The following is a 10,040-nucleotide window of genomic DNA, read 5'->3' as shown; positions in this document are numbered from 1 at the left end:
AATTTTTTGAAATAAATGCATTTAGCCCTATATTATTTCCCCAAAGAATGTTTTGGCATCATCTCATAAGTTTCTTTACTTTCCTTTGTTGAAAGTACTTTATGACTTTCCTTTTGATTGTCCATCTTTAAGGCATTGATAGTTTGGGAGTGTTTGTGTTTTCCACCTATTAGTGTGTGGCTGTGTTTCCCATTCATAAGTGATTTCTTTCCTTTTTCATATCTTTGTGGTCATAAGTATACAAGAAAGGATATGAATTCTCTTCTATTAATTATTACTGGGTTTTTACTTCAGCACAGGATCTGATAGACAATGTTAGGTCTGCCCTTGGGAAGAACTTCTCTTATGGTTCTCCGAGACACAATCTTATGCATGTTTCTCCTATGCTCAGGTGGTCTAGAGAGCCCATGATGACGTCTGTTATTCCTTCCCACCTATCCCTCTGCATGATTTGTCCTGTGCTAAAAGTGGATATCATCGTCCTCAAAATATTGGATTGTGGTCCCCAACTCCCTTCTGTTCTGGTAATATGCTTCCAACATTTAGATACAACCAAGTTGGTGGTGTATCTGTTGGCAATTCTTCCAAGTTTCTGAAGTTTTGATGCTCAATCAAGACAAAACACCTTCTGGTGATATTTTGTCTCTTGAAGGCATAAAATTTCTCTATCTGCCATAGGCACCAATGGATTGGTTCTCTTATCTTTGCCAATTGCACTACCTATGTTTTCCCAAATCCATAACTTCCAAGCTATTGTATCTTTATAGTCAAAGGATCTCCTATGGCTAACATAAGGTCGAGTTGGTTTTGTTTTGTTTGTTTGTCTGTTTGTTTGTTTTCTTGTTGGTCTTTTTTGCCTTTTTTTTTTTCAATTTTCATCCTTCCAACAACGTGTTTATAGGAATAGGAGTATTTAGTCCTGAATACTTCAACTAATTATTGATGTGTACAGAGTTAAATTTCTCATTTTCGTTGTTTTTTTGACTTGGATTCTCAGTGACTTTCCCATTTATGGTATTTTCCTTTGGGTTTGCTTCCTTCAGTGCGATTCCTCCCATCTTCCCCATCTTTTGTGTGTCTTATTTGTGTGTGTATGTGTGCGTGTGTATGTTGTCTGTGTGTTTCACATAACAATTATAATGAAATATCAGTAGTTAGATTTCTTTCCTTTATGGATAGCAATTCAATTTGATATGCCTTGAAAACCCACATTCCATCACTTTCAGCCACATTTCCTGCAAGGAATGTCCCATTAAGTCCTCTTTTATAAACACATATTCTCACTAACTTGCCTTCAAAAAACACCAAATTTTAAGAGCCTGGTTAGAGTAGTATTGTTTGTCCCCTTTTCCCTTGCATATTCACATGCTCCTTGACTAGCATGAGAGAGCAAAATCGCATGTTATTTGTCTTTCTGAGACTGATAGATGTGACATAGCCCTATGCTTTCCACAATTATGCTCCATGAGGCAAGTGTAAAGAATTCATTCTTGCTTACATCTGGGCAAGAGTCCGTGGTGCTTTTGGAGGACAGTGAGATGTTAGTAGTGTCTGGGAACTCCAGGCTTGTCTTTAGCCAGCAACACAACTAAAAGATTACTATATCAAGTGCAACATGGAGGAAATGGACCTGAAGCCTACAAAGTAAATGCCACAGCAAAAGATAAAAGAAGTCGCAGAGACTTTGGGAGAAGACTAGAGACGTGATTAGGGGAGACAGGGGATTGGTGCTTCAGAGGGCAGTGAGATAATCCAAAGAAAGAAGGCACAGGAGAGTGAACACTGGGAACCCCAAAGGAGCATGCATCCTTATGCCAGTGGTTTCGACCTGCAGAAAGTCTGAATGGCACGAGTTTTTGCTAACAAATGGTCTCGAGTCCGGAGTATTTAGATCATTAGAATTGGCAGACATCGACTCTAGAGAACACTGTGTTTATCATGGAGAGTACCTCAACAAGCAACCATGTGCAGACAGCCCGGAAACCATGATCAGAAACAATCAGAGGAGACACAGTGGGAAGAGGGTGGGTTCTGGCAGGGTATCCGTGAGAAACAGTGTTTATGGAGATGACTTGATGGGAGTACACGAAATTTTGGGCTCTCGTACCAGCAGCATGAAATGGAGGTACTGGCCAAAGACAGGATGGTGATGACATTAGCTGCCGAAACTGCAAACATGAAGTCCTGACCATGAAAAACAGGGGGTACTGCCATCCTCAGACCAAGTAGCTTTTTCCCAAAATAGAATCTCCCATAGGGGGATAGAAGAAAGCCCTGCCCACGTGATTTCTCCTGACCACAGCATTCTATAGGTCTTCATTCTATTGTTTGGGTTGAAAGTCTCATTTCACTGGCACACCAGAGCCCACGATGCTAAACCTCACCATATTCATCCATACACCAAACATTCCAAATGACAGGCAAGTAGAGCCTCTTCAGATAACTGGTTTCAAGGATTGGGGACAGCCACAAAACAACAGCAGAGGGCATGCATGCTACACAAATCTGAGACTCCCCCAAAGGCCAGACCTTGGGCACTCCATGATCTCGTCATCTTAAAGAATTTACTCTCAGGGTAGAAAACAGAAAGGACTTTTTGAATAAAGAGAAGAAGACAGAGACCTAGATCGAATGCAAAGATGGAAGAATCATTTGACAACAAGGAAAAAGAACAAGAAATGATCCTGTCTAGGCAATCAAAGTGAAACGTCTACATGGAACACACCCGGATATGCAGCCAGCATACTCACTGTACATCAGAAAAACACAGAAGACATCAGGGAGTCTCGAACCACAGAGATAAAAGTGATTTAAATAATAAAATGAGGAGTCCCTGATGAAAAGTTTGGAAACAAACGGGATGCAAAGGTCAGGAAGGTGGCAGAAGCAGAGGATCAAATTGGTAATCTAGAAGACAAATACTGGAAAATACAGAAGCAAATCCAGAGAGAGAAAAAGGAATGGTGGAACTCGACTATGAGCTTAGGGAAGTCATCAACTCTTCGGAAAGGAAAGAGGTGCCTAATTTAAGAGAACTAGGAGTGAGAGAGAAAAAAGAGTGCTGAACATGTCTTTGAGAAATCAGAGCTGAAAATGTCCCTCATCTGGGAGCAGAAACAGAGATCCATATTCAGAGACACAGAAGTGTCCCATCTACATCAACAGAAGCAGTGCATCACAAGACATAGTGTCATTCCCCCTGCAAAATATAGCAAGGAGGATTTCTCTTAACCAAAATATGCTCGGGAGAATAGTTTGTCCATAGCCAAGTCACGGTCTTCAAGAAGACAAGATATACCCATTCTTGAATGAGGTTGCATAGAGCATGCAACACCAGCCCAAGGGAAAATCTGTATCCCCTGCATTCTGTACAATGACAGAGCACTGGTTCTTGTCTAGAAATAGGATGTATTAAGAAGACAAAGATTGGGTCCTGTGGTGTGTACATCAGTACAGAGGCCACCTTCAGCTCAACTTATGAGCCCAGGGTCATGGAATCGACTCTGGTCTCAGGTTCCCTGCTCTGGGGCAAGTCAGCTTCACCCTCTCCAGCTCCATCCCCTATTGTGATCTCCCTGTCTGTCGGTCGTATACATGCATGCCGATATTTTGGCAAAAAACAAAAACAAATAAACAAACAAAAAACAGTGTACAAGTATTGACTGGGGCCAGAGGATGGTTTATTTAATTTGGATTTAGGTCCCTATAGAATGAAGCCAGGTACAGAGCAACTCCCACCATCCTGAAATGCCAGACTGTCACTCTGAGCTCCCCTGTTCATTCTGTTATTCTTTGTCCTCCTGTATCTCCTCACCAACCTGTAGCATTTGCTGTCTGTCCCGCTCTAGTGTCCCTTTGTTTTCACATTGTTCATCCTCTCCTGGTTCCATTAGAACATGCCCATTTTCCGAAAGAGGCACTTTTTGTTTATCGCATGAACAATTTGGGGGATGGTCATGAGAGGGTTAAGGCAGGCTTGTGCTGCCACATCTCCATTCAATTCCCCAGAGGGCAGCTGCACCAACCTGTGGGAATGCTCAAGGTTCTGCAACATTCAAATTCTCATCCTTGCTTCCTTTTGGAGATACATGTTGTCATCCTGAAACGTGCACGAAAGTCTTTCAAATGATTTTACTTGGGTTATGGTTCTCTTCCAACAAGCTCTGCGCTTGCTCCTGTGGACTCCAAGTACATGAGTCCGAACTGGGCCTCAGGTTCTCGGGTGTAGGGTCTGCCCTTGTGCTTGGTCACTTTTGAAGATTGGGAGACCGTTTTGGCATGGTGTCTGGAGACACTAGGTTTACTCGTTTCCTCACTGTTGAAGACTCCAGACATGTCTTTGGCATGGTTTTGGGTGTTCCCTGGGAATTTTACTTGATGGCACTTTTCCTGGTCAGAAGCTCCCTGATTGAGTGGGAGGACCATAGACATGTGCGGGGCGTGGAGTTCCACCCCTGAGTCATTGTTTGATGCCTGAATCTTTCTTGTCCTATCATGGGTAAGATGGAATGGTAGATTCTTGCCTTTCTCCGGTGTCCAGAGGCTGGTGGTGATAGTCATGACCAAAGACTACGAATTTGACCATGGAAAACATGACACCGATGCACTTCACAACTGCCTTCGTGAGAGATCCAGGCAGCTCCTGTGTTTTGGGAGGGCTTGGGATCCTCTAAGCCCACCCATGACCACTCCATCCTAGAGTAGTGATCAGGCGTGGGTTGAAAAGGAGTGGTTGCTTTGAGTTCAAACCTTGGTGACATCACAGAAGTTGGATTCACTGAAACAACAGTCCCTCTCTCATGACATTTGAGTCCTATGGCTTTACGTACTAAGACCCGGGAAGGACAGAAAAAGAGCCCTCTTAGATTAGTCAAGAACTTAGGTTGTCTTGTGTGTTAATTTCCCACGTCCCCCTTGTATACAAAGAAATGAGAAATGATGTTAGGTGTAGCTTCATTTAGACTAACATTTCTCCAGAGATGGCAAAGTTTTGCTATTTCCAATGCAATTTCTATAGATCTCAAGAAACAGTGAGGCATCTTGGGTATTATCAGCTCTCAGAGGTATGTCATCATGTGGGTGATAGTCCTTTCCCAGCGTCTTTTCCTTAAGGGTCAGAAAAGACTGACCCATACAGAAAGTCCCTTCTCTATCATTTTACTGGTCAACATTTCTAGACATTTAAGGAAGATAATGTCGTGTCTTCTCATTGATTCCAGAAATGGAGGACTCAGTTAGACTCTAATTTCATGTCATTTTAATAAGTATAGATAATAAAATATAATTATTTCCTTTTCACTGTAGGTCTTCAACTGCTTTTGAAAGGGCCAGTTTTGTTGTTGTTGTTGTTTATTTGTTTGTTTGTTTTTTAGAATTGTTGATTTATTTTATTGTACATCCAAAACTAATATAACACTGTACATCAATTATATTTAAATAAAAACAACAAAAATAAAATGGGAAGGTATACAAGAATTTTTGGTACACAGTAATTTTTTTTTAATTTAAGTTACCAGTTTATTGTTCACTTTCTATTTTTTTAAAATTTCTTTTCAGTCTGGCGGTATTTATTGTTTTTGCACTACACCAAGTGCTCGATGCAATCCATGCCCTCTCTAATACCCACCAGCTAGTATTCCCAATTACCCATCCCACACCCATTCAAAACCCTCAGATTGGTTTTCAGAGTACATAGTCTCTCATGGTTCACCTTCCCTTCCAATTTACCTCAATTCCCTTCTCTCCTACATCTCCCCTTGTTCTCCATGTTATTTGTGATGCTCCACAAATAAGTGAAACCATATATAATTGACTCTCTCTGCTTGATTGTCTCCAGCATAATCTCTTCCTGTCCTGTCCATGGTATTTCAATAGTTGTGTATTCATCCTTTCTGATGGAGGCATAATACTCCACAGTCTATATGGACCACATCTTCCTTATCCATTTGTCCATCTGGTTTCTTTCTACAGTTTGACAACCGTGGACATTGCTGCTATAAACATTGTGGTACAAACGGGCCTTCTTTTCACTACATCTGTGCCATTGGGGTAAATACCAAATAGTGTAATGGCAGGGTAATAGGGATGCTCATTTTTAATTTTTTGAGGAATCTCCACACTGTTTTCCAAACTGGCTGCACCAACTTGTATTCCCACCAACAGTGTAAGAGGGTTCCCCTTTCTCCACATTCTCTCCAACACATGTTGATCCTGTGTTGCTAATTTGGGCCATTATAATTGGTGTAAGGTGGTATCTCAATGTGGTTTTCCTTTGAATCCCCCTGAGGGCTAGTGATGATGAACATTTTTTCATGTGTCCGATAGTCATTTGTAGGTCTTCTTTGGAGAAGTGTCTGTTCGTATATTCTGCCCATTTTTTATATGATTGTCTGCTTTGTATATATTGAGTTTGAGGAGTTCTTTATAGATCCTGGATATCAACCTTTTATCTGTATTCTCATTTGCAAATAGCTTCTCCCATTCCGTGGGTTGCCTCTTTGTTTGTTGACTGCTTCTTTTGCTGTGCAGAAGCTTTTGATTTTGATGAAGTCCCAAAAGTTCATGTTTACTTTTGTTTCCTTTGCCTTTGGAGACATATCTTGAAAGAAGTTGCTGTGGCTGATATCGAAGAGATTACTGCCTATGTTTTCCTCTAGGATCTGATGGATTCCTGTCTCACCTTGAGGTCATTTATCCATTTTGAGCTTACCTCTGTGTAAGAGAATGGTCGAGTTTCCTTCTTCTACAAATGGATGTCCAGTTTTCCCATCACCATTTATTTATTGAAGAGACTGTCTTTTTTCCACTGTATATTTTTTCCTGTTTTGACGAAGATTATTTGCCCATAGAGTTGAGGGTCTATATATGGGCTATCCTCTTTATTCCACTCGTCTATGTGTCCGTTTTTATGCCAGGACAATGCTGTTTTGGTGATCACAACTTTGTAGTAAATCTTGAGATAAGGTACGCAATGCCCCAGTTTTATGTTTGTTTTTCAACATTTCTTTAGAAATTCTGGGTCTCTTCTGATTCTATACAAAATTTTAGGATTATTTGCTCCAGCTCCTTGAAAAATACCGGTGGAATTTTGATAGGAATGGCATTAAAACGATAGATTGCTCTAGGCAGTATAGACATTTGGACAATGTTTTTTCTTCCAATGCGAGATCATGGAATGATCTTCCTTTTTTGTGTGTGTCTTCTTCAATTTCTTTAATGGGTGTTCTGTAGTTCCTCAAGTACAGCTCCTTTACCTTTTCAGTTAGGTTTATTCCCAGATATCTTATAGTTCTTGGTGCTATAGTAAATGGAATCGATTCTCTAATTTTCCTTTTTGCATTTTCATTGTTAGTGTATAGAAAGCCACTGATTTCCATATATGACTTTGTATCCTGCCATGTACCTAAATTGTTGTATGAGTTCTAGACATTTGGGGATAGAGTCTTTGGGGTTTTCCATATAAAGAATCATGTCATCTGCGAAGCGAGAAAGTTTGACTTCTTCATTGCCAATTTAAATACCTTTTATTCCTCTTTGTCTGATATCGGAAGATATAAAGGGGGAAAGAGCCACCAGAGTCGACCGATTGGAAAGTAATGCCCCAATACAAGAGTGCCCTCTGTCTTGGGACCACCATTAACTTGGACTCATGTTGAAAGCACTCAAAAACAGCAAAGGATCACGGGGTTAAAGGATCACTGACAATTGAGGCGGCTAAGGACAGGGGCTTATGTCCCGGAACAAGTTTAGAATTTTCTGGTGCTGAGCTAGAGACAGTGTGGCAGATTAACCAGCTCCTTGTTCCTGAGCCACCAGTGCACCTGAGGTGTGTTGTGTCCAGTTTCTTTAAGGGGTGGGAGCCACACCATACAGCAAATTGCCGAGCCTTGCCTGAGACACGTGCACCCCTCACCTTCCCCTGCCTGAAGGCCCAGCTTGGTGCTCTTAAACCCTTGACATACTATCAGAGCCTGAGAGGCGCCTGTGACCCACACCCTACCCTATGAAAGGTGTCACATGCCCGGCGCTCTTAGACCCGGAAAGACCAGGTGCTCCAAGCCCAGGTCAGTGGGAAAATCTCAGTGTGCAATCACTTCTTGGAACCACTCTGGTGGTCTGGAGCTGCCCACACTGCTGCTGTGGTTTTCAGTACAAGCAAAAGATCCTGCATCCCCTGGGACCGTATCTCAATATAAGCTCTGCCATTGGCCAAAAGGGAATTTATATGTGCCCTGCAGAACCTACAGAGGAGCAGATAGAGGTTTCTCTCTGTCAGGGAGGTCAGGCTGCAGTTTACTTTCCTCTAAAACTCCAAGAACCATCAAAAGCAGTCAAGGCGAGAGAGAAAAAGTGAACAAATACAAAAACAAAAACAAAAGCCTGAAAAAACCGGTTTCCTCAGAGCCCACCCCCATGAGTGGGGAGGGAGGACTTAAATCAGGTAACATCATTGACTGAAAACCCACGTGGCAGGCCCCTCCCTCAGAAATAAAACCAGCAAAGTAAAAAATTAAAAGACTACAAGAGAACAACCACCACTATTTCATAGATACAACTTTAATTTTAATTCATTCCCAATATTCTGGTTTTTTATATAGATTTATTTAAGTAAATTTTTTATTTTCAGCTTAACAGTATTCATTATTTTTACACAACACCCAGTGCCCCATGCAATCCATTCCCTCTATAATAGCCACCACTTGGTAGCCAGACCGCCCACACCCCCGCCCCTGCAAAATCCTCAGATTGATTTTCAGAGTCCATAGTCTCTCATGGTTCACCTCCCCTTCCAATATCCTCCATCTCCCTTCTCCTCTCCATCTCCCCATGTCCTCCATGATATATGTGATGCTCCACAAAGAAGTCAAACCATAGGATGATTGACTCTCTCTGCTTGACTTGATTCATTCAGCATAATCTCTTCCAGTCCCGTCTGTATTGCTACAAAAGTTGAGTATTCGTACTTTCTGATGGAGGCATAATAGTCCATAGTGTATATGGACCACATCTTCCTTATCCATTCGTCCATGGAAGGGCATCTTGGTTCTTTCCACAGTTGGGCGACCGTGGCCAATGCTGCTGTAAACATTGGGGTAGAAATGGCCCTTATTTTCACTACATCTGTATCTTTGGGGTAAATACCCAGTATCGCAATTGCAGGGTAATAGGAAAGCTCTATTTTTAATTTCGTGAGGAATCTCCATACTGTTCTCCAAAGAGGCTGCATCAACTTGCATTCCCACCAACAGTGGAAGAGGGTTCCCCTTTCTCCACATCCTTTCCAACACATGTTGTTTCCTGTCTTGCTAATTTTTGCCATTCTAACTGGTGTAAGGTGATATCTCAATGTGGTTTTCATTTGAATCTCCCTGATGGCTAGTGATGATGAACATTTTTTCATGTGTCTGATAACCATTTGTATGTCTTCATTGGAGAAGTGTCTGTTCATATCTTCTGCCCATTTTTTGATATGATTGTCTGTTTTGTGTCTGTTGAGTTTTAAGAGTTCATTATAGATCCTGGATATCAATCTTTTGTCTGTACTGTCATTTGCAAATACCTTCTCCCATTCCGTGGGTTGCCTCTTTGTTTTCTTGACTGTTTCTTTTGATTTTGATGAAGTTGAAAAAGTTCATGTTTGCTTTTGTTTCCTTTGCCTTTGGAGATATATCTTGAAAGAAGTTGCTGTGGCTGATATCGAAGAGATTACTGCTTATGTTCTCCTGTAATATTTTGATGGATTCCTGTCTCACATTGAGGTCTTTAATCCATTTTGAGTTTATCTTTGTGTACGGTGTAAGATAATGGTCCCGTTTGATTCTCCTATATAGCTGCCCAGTTGTCCCAGCACCATTTATTGAAGAGATAGTCTTTTTCTATTGTATATTTTTTTCTGCCTTGTCAAAGATTAATTGACCATAGAGTTGAGGGTCCATATCTGGGCCCTCTACTCTCTTCCACTTGTCTATGTGTCTGTTTTTATGCCAGTACCATGCTGTCTTGGTGATCACAGCTTTGTAGTAAAGTTTGAAATCAGGTAA

Source organism: Mustela nivalis (assembly GCF_964662115.1).
Source record: "Mustela nivalis genome assembly, contig: HAP1_SCAFFOLD_456, whole genome shotgun sequence".
NCBI lineage: Eukaryota > Metazoa > Chordata > Mammalia > Carnivora > Mustelidae > Mustela > Mustela nivalis.
Note: the sequence above shows the minus strand (reverse complement) of the source record.